We start from the raw sequence: 10,310 nt of genomic DNA, 5'->3' as shown, positions 1-10,310 counted from the left end.
AAAATTATTTTCCCAGTATAAAACTATTTTACCAGTATAAAACTATTTTCCCATTGTATTTTTTTTAAAATAGTTTAATACCATTTCCCCGGTGTAAAACAATGTTATCAATTTAAAACAACGTTCACAGTTAAAACAATTTTCCACTGCAAAAAAGTTTCCCAGTGCGAAACAATTTCCACAGTGCCAAACAATTTTCCAATGCAAAATAATTTCCCCAGTGCAAAACTATTTCCCAAAGTGCGAAACAATTTCCCCAGTGCAAAATAATTTCCCAAAGTGCGAAACAATTTCCCCAGTGCGAAACAATTTCCCCAGTGCCAAACAATTTCTCCAGTGCCAAACAATTTTCCAATGCAAAATAATTTCCCCAGTGCCAAACAATTTTCCAATGCAAAATAATTTCCCCAGTGCGTACAATTTTCCCAGTGCAAAACAATTTCTTCAGTACAAAACAATTTCTCCAGTTTAAAACTATTTCCCCGGTGCTAACAATGTTCTCAGGGTAAAATAATTTTCGTAGTGTCAATGCAAAAACATCGCCATTAACGAAGAGTTAATGAGGCCCCTCGAATTGTATACATCTGCGGAAGCGTTCGCATACTTATCCGATGCTGTCACCTCAATTCCTTCAGAACCATTTATTATTTTTTTGGACAATTTGACATTTATTTCCACGTCAATGTCAGCCCCTTTGTTAAGCCACTGGTTATTCACGTGATCCAACTGGTCCGTTAGTCGCTAGTGGCGATTTTTGTTATGTTTATTAGAAACGATTCTTTGTGTAGGCCAGTAAATTTGCTTGAAATTGTTCCCCGATATAAATCTCTTAGCGCGGGTAATTAGGCGTAATTTTTCGCCTAGGCGCTTAAGGTCTGTTTAATTTACGTGATTACCCACCATCCAGTTTTCCCCCTCCTCCTGATGCTCTCGTTGAAGTTCATTCAAGATTTTGCGTCTTATACCCACCCACGCTGTTCCAGAGGAAATGGAAAGTGGAATACTTACTGCGATTGAATGAAATATTGTTTTAACTCTGGCGCCAATCTTCATTTATTAGGAACATAAAGAAACAAAATGTTTGCTATTTTTTCGCTTTCTTGAGTTTTTGATACATTTCACGTGTTTGTGTAGCCACACACACTCATTATTTATATTGCTCACATAACTACATTTTTTGTTTATTTCACAAAATTAAAACCTGTAAGACCACCTATAAATAACTAGAGTGAAACCGTTGCCTTCTTGCTTATAAAGACCCGTGCAAAATGTTCGGCTTAATCTTTTCCAATAAGACCAAACAACAATATTTATTTAAACCATTTAAATTAATGACATAATAATCAGCTAGGCTAATACCCAAGGCACCACCTTAGTCCCTAGTCATCGAGTGACTTTTAATGCCTTTAAATCTGGTGGCTGATGGGTTACAATGCGTAGAAGGGTGGTGGCCAACCCTTCATGCACAGCGAGCCAACTGCTATATTACCGTTAACCTCAAAATGTTTTTATGGAAAGGGTGAACTGAAGAACTCAGGCGAAAACCAATTTAACCAGTGGGGATCGAATTTGCAAACTCAAATTAAATGAATTAATCTTAAATTCTGGGAATAAAACTTATTTAGAGAAGCTTAAAAAAGTAAACCAACCCAAATTTGTTCTAACGCAACAGTTTGCTTTTTGCAAAGCTATTTTTTTTTGTGGATCTTGACTATTGAAAGTTTAAGCCTTTCCGTTGCCTAGGCTACCTAGAGAGACCCTAGTGAGCAGAATTATATAACTCCTAAGCTTATTTGGAGCTTGCCAGCGCGCAGAAATCGGAATGCTAAAACAAGTTCAACAATTCAGAGCACTTATGATGGACTTAAAATATTTCTTGACAATTTCGTCTTGGGACGTAGGTTAATGTTCCAAAAAATGGGATTGTTATAACCTAGGAGCAACAAACACAAGGAGAACGCAGCTAGCCTTTAAATGAAGGGTTGTGTACGAATTTCATTGGACGAGCGTCGCGAGCCTTTACGCTGAACGTTTTACGGGCGGGGGGGAAGACAATTTCCGAATTTTCCCTTCCGACGGCAGCAGGCGCTAAAGCGTCTAGCCAATGAAAAATGTACGCAAGAAAATCCACGACTTTTGACGGGTTGCGTTCTCCTTGTGTGGGGTGTTGTGTTTGTTGCTCCTAGGTTATCACCTACAGTACTCAGGAAGTTCTAACTAAGTAAGATCTAATAAGATTTTTCCTTAGACTTAAAAATCGCGAACTTTTTACCTCAAATATTCATGACGTAGGTCAAAATACGATTTAATAATCTGTCAATCATAAACATTTAACATATTTCATTCGAATTTTGGATCATTTTCCTTGGCCTTAACAACGCGTGTCGCGTAACCTCAAACATTTCAGGTGACACCTTAAATCAAGAAATGTAAAATATCGACTCCTATCTATTCCCAAAATGTTACGGAAATAGAAAAAGTATTTGTTGAGAAATGCGTTGATAACACCATGTCATTGACAGTTTTTCGAGTGGACAATTATGAACTTTCTATCAAACAGGAAGTGAAAATGAGAAAGTTTTTTCGACTTACAACATCTCCATATAGCGCCAGCCGTTGGTTTAAAACGTACACGGAATTTTCTAAAGAGTTCGCTCAGGTATGTGTAAATATAAACACTGCTGAATTTTACTGAACATTTTTTACATTTATTTAGCGTGCTCTAGTAGACTTCTAATAGTAAGAGCTGGACTGTGACGTAAGAGTCACATTTAAACCAGAAGGCCAAGTTACTTTTTAAAATGAATTAATGACCAGTATTTCCAGTTTTATTAAAAATAACTGATTTCTGGTGGAATTTCTAACCAGATGTTTGTCACCAACCTTATCTACTTGATTTTGCAAGCTAACGATGATATAACAGGTGGAAACTAAACGCGTGTCCCAAGCTGTCTGCGGCCACTACACCATCGCTTTTCAGCTTTTCCAGCTGATGTAACACTCAAGACGTTCGATGTTTTCTGATATTGTTGACTAAGAATTATTTAACAGCTGATATTTCAATTTGTAGGACGTCAAGTGCTTGACAATTAATGCTTGATTATTGTGTTTAGAGTAATTGGCCAGGACCTTTTTAGCGAAGCTATTCCGAGCATTTTCACTGGTTTATTTGGAGCGTTCTCCTTTTTGCTTTCCTCTCCGCGAAATCATTTGCTAGAAGGTGATGGATGGTCACAATTACCGCCACAGAATGGTGTATGGGTCGTCCTCTTTTCGTCAAAGGATTTAGTGAAGTAGGTGGCCGTGCCCGAGGCCTAACCAGGGTAAGGGAAATCGCCGCGCCTAATTGTGATTAGTGGAGGGCGCTTACCAGACCGACAGATTAGTAGCAGAGGCGCTCAGTGTTTTTCAAAGCGCTTTCGGTATAAGAGCTTGCGTGGAATAAAACCGAACTAATCACGCGACCCATAATTCAAGGATTAATAGAGTGCTCCAACCGACGTCTGTGTACCATTCGAGAATTTCTTTACCTCCGTCTGTCTTCGAGTTTACGTTTATTTTGCTTTAGTATCTTGGTACTTTGTTTTGTAAACAGCAGTGGTTAAGTTCTTAACCCTAAAACATCGTGACAAAAATTCCTTAAGTGGAACTTTCGATAGTGGATTAACGAAATTCATGTTTTGGCCACTAGGAGCGCTCTTGATTGACTTTTAGAGAGAAAAGTCTGTATGAGCCTCTACTCATACTGCTTTAAGAAAAGCTTAGAGGAAGATGGTTTGTTTTGAAAGTAGTGGAAAAGCATCGTCATATACTGAAGCGCAGTTTTTATTCCCTCTGTTGTCCAGGGTTGGCAATTATTGGTATTTTCCGCGATTTTTTCCTGCTCTGTGTCACTATGGAAATTTTAATTGAATATGATAATTTGCGTGGGTTTTTTGAGAATTAAGCATTTTAAACCATTTTGACGGAGAAAATTCCAAAGGCTCATCGCGATTATATAGGTCGGAAAAACCGATTGCACTAATTAACAATAAGTGTTAACAGTTTATGTAGAGCTACGTAGCTGGATTTTCGTCACCTAAGCAGCCGATAAATCACAAAGCGTTTGCTTTGCAGACCAAAATCCACCAGCTTATGAGCTTTTCACGTTGGCTGCTACATCTTGGGCAAACCCGGACTGGTCAGGTTGGCAGGTTGGTGACCGCCAAGGGCCCCCGGATCAAGGAGACCCCAAATTGCTTATTATACAATTTTTCCTAAAGGTCTTTTAGACGCGTTTCATATTAATGTGCACGTAGAATCTAGTACAATTAAAACGTTATTTGTTGTTTAGATTTTTATTCCATACCTTCCCACCTGGCCAGGTCTTTTGAATAGCTCCAGTTGTCCAAAAGAATTTGAATTTTTCAAAATCCCGAGAATTATACCAAAATTTGGTAAGTTAATAATAATAATATTAATAATAATAACAATCCACTATGCTAATACCCAAGAAACCAAGTAAGACCCAAGTCTGCTACGCGTCTATTGGGGACACTGCTCTGGTCTGCTTACGTTTTGCGGAAAAATGAGCTATATGCAGCATAACGTGATGTATATATTAGGTTAAACAGTATCGGAACGATTATAACAAAAATACCACAATGAAAATATATTTAACATCGAACAACGAAACTCTCTTGTTTTCTGTAAATCTCTCGTTAATTAATGTAGCGTATCGAAGTACTTTTTCCCAGCAGCAAACTCCGAATCATCAGAAACGTTGTTTTCTGTTCGTCAATTTTTATCGCGTTTGCTAGTTCCCCCCCCCCCCCATTATTATCTCCTGTTTTTATGACAGTAGTATCATAATCCGCTTCTCCGCACCCGTCGCGATTAGAAAGATTTAATTATTTATTTAATATTTTGTGCATTGGGCGTTCGATGATTACCGGCTTTGACATGACTATTATCGCTGGAAGAAACGATTCGTGCCGGCGCTGAAGTCGACCGCTTTTTTCCGCCACTACGGACAGATAACGAGATATCTTTCTATTTTTAATATGTTTTTGGAACGGATGTCGTCTGAATCTTTCTCCGCAATCTGTTTATAAGGGGGGGGGGGGTGGGCTTTCATTCGGGAGTGCCATCTGATAGCGTCTTGTTTTTCATTTGATAAGGCCGCTATGTCAACAACGAAATCGTCTTGCGAGTATTTTTACAGGATTATAGCCTGTACGAAATGACTGACTGTCACTTCTCAGAAATTATCATCTGCCGCTAGTCAACTCAGCTACATTTTAATGAAAGTTGAATTATTATTGTAGGTGATTACGGGTACCTTTCTATAAATATAATAAGAAAAATATATAGTCGGAAGTTTACGGGAGATGTGTCCATCTAGGCTGTCAATATGAAACATGTACAAGGAAATTTAAATTTCATGTCAACCAGATGAAGCGTACGCTGAATATTTTTAGCGTGTAAAAATATATTTCCCAGAAACATTTACGTATTTATAATTTATAATTATAAATTTATTACTTCTCTAAGTTATATATTATCTTCTTCTGATATCACATATTCTGTTATGATTTAATCCGCTTAGACGGGGTGTATTAAGTTGGTAAGAATAACTGCAATTTTTTTTCCAATTCTGAGGTCCAAAATTCTTATCAAGTTGAACCATCCATGGGGTTTCGGAGTGGTTAGCACTTTCGCCTCGCAGCAAGAGGAGCCGGGTTCAATCCCCGCTTGTAGCACTGTATGAAAACTCGGAACAACTCCTTCCGCGTTGAGTTTGCAAGTTCTCTCCCCACTAGTTTAAGAGGCTTTGCCCCGAGCTCTTCGGTTTCCCCTTCCATAAAATGTGGTTGTGGTTAACGGTAATAGTTAGTGTAGGGAGCTGTTGGCTCGCGTGTCACGAACGGCTTGCCACCACCGTTGTAACCGGCCACCTGAATTAATGGCTTTAAAAGACGCTTGATGATTTAGGCCTAAGGTGGTGCCTTGGGTATTAGCCTAGCTGATAATTATTACCTTGTAGGGGTTTTATTTCTTAATATAAAAATTCTACATAATTTTCATAAGGTAACCTTATAAACAGAAAAATGGTAGTACAATTTGTACCAAGCTAAAAAAACTTATAAGTGGAATTTCTAATTTAACTGTTTGTAGATTCTATTTATCAGTGTTATCTGGATTCGGGTAAATGAAGCCAACTGCGTGTTATTTGAAATGGGCTTCTAATTCTCTGGCTGCAGCTAAGTATAGACGAAACAGTAAACAAATATCTATTCGATTAATTGCGCTACTTTTTGGTATAAAAAGTCCACTTATGACAGCTTTCTCTGATAAAAAAATATAAACAGAAATAAAGCGCAATTTATTTTTCTCTTGCCCCGAAGTCAAATCAGGTGCGTTTTGTAAAATAACCATATTTACGTCAATCAATTTGCGAAAGTCAAATGTATAAAAAGGCGGGCGGGTCGATCGGACGTTCGAGACATCAATGCGTGTGTTTTAGGCAGCAGGGTGGCCCCGCTTAAAAGGAACCATTGGGTGCGTCCTCTCACATTTTAAGCGAAGATTAACCGGCATCGTAAAGGGTGTTTTGTGAAAACCGAAAAACAAACCGCTGGAGTGTATAAGGATCGACGTTGGTGGGCAAAACATCTCTACCAAAAAAAAATACTTTTTTTTCGTAACTTTTGAAAACGAATGTCATTTCAAACGTCAGTTTTTTACGCTTAAAGTGTCTTATAGTTAGTTCACTGTCCCCCTTCTTTTTCTAAATGGTTTCATTTTTCTTCATTATTGAGACCATTATTTTGGTACTTCTCCCGGGAGGCGCCATTTTGAAAGAGACTAACCTTGCTAGCGGGGTTGGCTGATTTAAATCAATTTGATTTGAATCATGATTTAAATTAAGATTAGATCAATCTGTAGATCAAGTTTAGATCCAAATTTCCATATATCAATATTGAGATCAAGGTTTAGATCCAAATTTCCTTAGATCAAAATTTATATCAACATTTCAATAGGTCCGAATTTCAATAGATCAAAATTTCAATAGATCAAAATTTCAATAGATCAAAATTTCAATAGATCAAAATTTCAATAGCGTAAAATTTAGATCAAAATTTTAATAGATCCAAATTTCAATAGATCAAGATTTAGATCAAAATTTCAATAGATCAAGATTTAGATCAAAATTTTAATAGATCCAAATTTCAATAGATCAAGATTTAGATCAAAATTTCAATAGATCAAGATTTAGATCAAAATTTCAATAGATCAAGATTTAGATCAAAATTTCAATAGATCAAGATTTAGATCAAAATTTCAATAGATCAAAATTTCGATCAACTTTTTTAAATTATTGATTTAAATAATGGTTAGATCAATATTTCAATAGATAAAGATTTAGATAAAAATTTGAATGCATTAAGATTTATATAAAAATTCGATAGATAAAGATATAGATCAAAATTACAACAGATCAAGATTTAGATCAAAATTTCAATAGATCAAGACTTAGGTCAAAATTTCAATAGATCAAGACTTAGATCAAAATTTCAATAGATCAAGTTTTAAATGTTTAAATCACTGATTTAAATAACAATGTATTTTAATACAGCAATATATATATATATATATATATATATATATATAATATGTTCTTAAACTATTCTAATACAAAAATAATATGAGCAAAGCAAATATTAAAGGAAAATCAAATTTAATTACGATTTTATTAAAATTTAGATAGGATAACTGATAGAATGAAAATAACCATAAATTTTGCTTAAAAATGCCATTAATTGTTTAAAAAATATTAAATTCAATTAAATAAAAAATAATCGAGTTAAAAAAAATCTATAGATTTGATTTTCATTAAAAAGACCATGCTCGCTAATGAGTGTTGGAGTAAATGTTGGACAGTTTTGCAACGGCATAATAACCAGGGGGACAAGGGGACAATGTCCCCTCCTTACTTTTCTACTAGGGAACAACACCTGTGTTTGCCCCCCCCCCTCCCTTCCCCTGAAATATTGTGAATTTGTTTTTACAACCATTATGAAAAGGATAAATTTGTCGTTTAAAACTTTTAACAACAAAGTAAGGGCGAATTCAAATTCAACTTTCAATTTTTGGTCAAATTGAAGTAAAATTTCCAAATATTTCGCTCGCTCGGCATGCGAGGCTCGCTTCGCTGGCAATGTACCCCGAAACTCAAAAACGTTCCTACGCCCGTGCAGTTTTGGGCCCATTTTAAGAGTGTGTAAAATACGGATATTTTAATATCTATATTTTTTATCAATCGTTAACTTCGCTATATAATAAACACTTCTCGATTCTTCCTGTTGCTACCACTAAACCACGAACGAAGTCAACGCCTTATCAGCTCATTACAAAAAAGACGAGAATAATTGTAAATGAGCGATATTGCTCAATATGCATCGGTGTTGAATCATATTTTTGCAGACAATAATTGTCTCCGCTATCTTATTGACTAGACCGGTGGCTGTTTCACCAGAATCCCCATTTTGATCCGGGTTCCCAGGAAACGAGGCGGTCGCGACACCCATTACCCATGATGTCCATAGTAACCATTTTCTTATAATTGACTTTTCAAAAATTAGTTCGCCACGTCCTTTAATGAACTATGAATATATTAATTCAGATATGAAAATTGCGCCTTAGAAAATGTTTACTGGCGCCCATGGCCACACTCAGGCCAAGTGCGATGTAACCTACTTAAAAATACTGATAGAAACTAGGACATAGAAACTAGATAAAAATATTTTGGAAATTATATAATTGCTGATATTCTGAAAAAATAATCATCATTTTTTTCCAACCTTTTCTGGGAACGGGTCCATATTCCAGCTAGAGAACCCCAAATTACCTTAGTCCACACTGACCTGGTACCAATGGTTCTGACAAACGTCCCAAAGTGGCATACAATTATAATATACAAATTACATAGATCCTGAAATTCTTAATTATTAAACATAAGTAATAATGAATTTCTGACTTTATGATAATATTTTTGTAATCCAAGCCCCAGCAGAACCACTCAACGTACACCAGGCGCCCTTGTTTATGCGTGGGACCCCAGCACATATGCGGAGCTCCAACTTCACTGAAAATAATCCTGATGCCAAATTGTTAAATAAAAAGGGGGCGCTGTAGTAAACATATGATAATCAATTTGACATACTAATGTTTATTTCATTAAACCTTTAGATTTCGCAGTGAAATCCAAAAATATCGAAGTAGGTGCGTAAGGTGTATTGCATCTAAATATTTTCGAAATGACTGCATTTCAATTTTGCTTTCTTTTAAGCTTACCTTTAGAAAATAGAAATGCACTTTGACCTTCAAACATCCGGTTCAAGGTTTGATTATTTTCCAACTTAACTACCAACACAATAAATATAATACAAATATGTATAAGCAAAATAAAAATACACTTAGTACGAAACATGACACATAGATGGCATGAGCAGCCCCTTGAATCCGTACGTACTTTCCCGCTTGAATAAATCATGTTCATCCAAAAGGGTGTGACTTAGTCAAAACAATTACTGATATGCGTGTGTGGAGGAAGTAGAAATGACATCATAATAAATAAGAGACTGAAAAACAAATTATCACACGATGGTCCTAGGTCTTGGACGTGGGAATCAACGTAAAAACCGTTCCCAAATTTCATTCGGCCAAATTCCTCTAGCAAACTAAAGTAATTTTTCTACAAAACACTTTAGTATTGATATAAGTACCAAAATATAACCTAAACCTAACATAACCTTAAACTAAACATAACACAACCCTAACCTAAATCTAACCTTAATTATCTTCACCTAAATATCGCCTAACCTTAACCTAAACTAACTTTAACCTAATCTAATCTAACCTAACCAAGCTAACCTATAACTAACTTTAACCTAATCTAATCTAACCTAACCAAGCTAACCTAACCTAACTTAAACCAACCTAAACTAACCTAACCTAAATTAATCCAACCTATCCCTAAAATATCCTAAACCTAACTTAAACCAAAATAACCCTAAAATATCCTAAGCCTAACCTAACCTAACTTAAACCAACCTAAACTAACCTAACCTAAATTAATCCAACCTATCCCTAAAATATCCTAAACCTAACTTAAACCAAAATAACCCTAAAATATCCTAAGCCTAACCTAACCTAAAATAACCTAAACCTAACCTAAACTAATCTAACCTTACATAACCTTAATCGAAATCTAACTTAATCTTTACCTAACCTAACATAACCTTAACCAAAACCTAACATAACCTTGA

Source organism: Leiobunum rupestre, chromosome 5, assembly GCF_980474605.1.
Source record: "Leiobunum rupestre chromosome 5, qqLeiRupe1.1.hap1, whole genome shotgun sequence".
Taxonomy (NCBI): Eukaryota; Metazoa; Arthropoda; class Arachnida; order Opiliones; family Sclerosomatidae; genus Leiobunum; species Leiobunum rupestre.
The sequence above is the reverse complement of the archived record's forward strand: the minus strand, read 5'-3'. Positions refer to the sequence as shown.